A 1,966-nucleotide genomic window follows, 5' to 3' on the forward strand; every position below is an offset into this window, starting at 1 on the left:
GACTCCACACACCCCGCCTTATCTCCAAAAGGTACAAATACAAACTTTTCACCTGGAAAAACTTATTTAAGGTTCACATTCGACCCTTAAAACTACTGTTGTACCTTTGAGGGAACCTTTACACTGTTTGTATCGTGATGAATGAAAAATGTACCTGCACAGACCTGCTGCAGTTATATAGGCATCATCCTTCAAATCAGGGTCTTCAGATCTGTCAAACACATTGCTACAAAACATTGCAACTCAAAAGCAATGCTTGTCTAGGCTATATATATCATCCAGCACTGTTATATAATAAATAAAACGAATCATTATATTATGATACTTGTGATATTTGTATTGAAATGTAAATCAGTGGCATTTTTAGTTGTCTGCAATGACTAGCAGTGATTACAGAAATAATTTTTCTACTTAGTACTAAGTTCTGATATTTATTTACAACAAATAAAGCAACTAACAGAGTGACTCAGTGCTGATAGGAGCTCGGCCCTAGTGTCCTTATCATGTGACTGATTTTTATCTTCAATCACGTGCTCTTCTTAAAGCTGAAGGCTTAATTTACAGATACGTTCAGCTTCACTGTAGCAGAACTTCAGTTCATTTCTGAAACTCAACAAAAGCCTCAGTCCTTCACCATCTTTACTTTAGAAAACAATCACTGTATGCAGATGAAATCGTGGTGTTATTTGTGTGAATGAATGAGCTTTTGCTGCTGTTGTTCAGACTGAATCTTTGTTTTTAACAACATGCAGCTGAACGCAAATCAAGGAGAAACATCAGAAGTATAATATTTATTTTAGCATAGTTTATTCTCTGTTTTCTGCTCAAGTGATTAATATAGACAGGAGTGTGTATATTTCTCTGAAGATTTTCCTGAATATTTTGTTGGAGAAGCTCTGGAACCAGTAAAAGTTCAGTAAAATCTTTTTAAGAACTTTGTGTCTGAGTTTTAATTCAAAATGTCAGTATATTTTCTCTTTCTCTCTCTCTCTCTCTCTCTCTCTCTCTCTCTCTCTCTCTCTCTCTCTCTCTCTCTCTCTCTTTCTCTCTGAATATACACACACACACACATATATAAAATTCTCGCTGCTGTCAGAACAAAACCTCATATCTTAACTTTAGAGAAGGAAAAACCATTATGGGTCATTTCTTTTGGTCTAATCATTATAAAATTTACACACAATGTAAATGAAACAGGTGTGTGGTGTGGTGTGTGTGTGTGTGTGTGTGTGTGTGTGTGTGTGTGTGTGTGTGTGTGTGTATACACACAACATGTATATCCCTTATTTCCAGTCATATATTTCCAGTTTCTAGTCAAAAGGCCATTCATTAAATATTGCTTTCAGTTGTTCTAATAAGTCTATGTAACTTGGTTGCACATTCAATGACATTAAGTCTTCTATATATAATATTTAATATAGCGACATTGTGTGTTTTTATATATATATATATATATATATATATATATATATATATATATATATATATATATAAATTACTGTATTTATTTCTACATATTGAAAAAAAACTAATTATGTCCTGTGAAAAAGTTGTGCCACATTTTTTTGTTCAACTAAATAAAAAAAAACATACCAAAATCTTGTACAAAAAAAAGTAATATTTAAGTATGTACTACTTAATGAGGACGTGTAACTTATTTTCACTGCGGGTATGAATATAAAGTTTATTCATGTACATAAAGTTTAAAAGAATTACAGTAAAAATCAAACAATACTCAAAAAATTTCAAAAGAAGACAAACTTTTGTTGGCTGTTGGGTATTAATACATTATATTTGTTCCCCCACTGATTTCACAGATATCTGCATTAATATTATAACTGTACACAAACAGATGGCGGCTCAGGAGCGCGGAAGTAAAAGGTTCTCACAGGTGAGTTTTGATGATATCAGCCGTTCTTCTTGATTGGTTAGGATTCACGTCCCTCACACTCTTTATTTTGAGGAC

The sequence above is a fragment of the Pygocentrus nattereri genome, chromosome 14 (genome assembly GCF_015220715.1).
Source record: "Pygocentrus nattereri isolate fPygNat1 chromosome 14, fPygNat1.pri, whole genome shotgun sequence".
NCBI classification, from domain to species: Eukaryota; Metazoa; Chordata; class Actinopteri; order Characiformes; family Serrasalmidae; genus Pygocentrus; species Pygocentrus nattereri.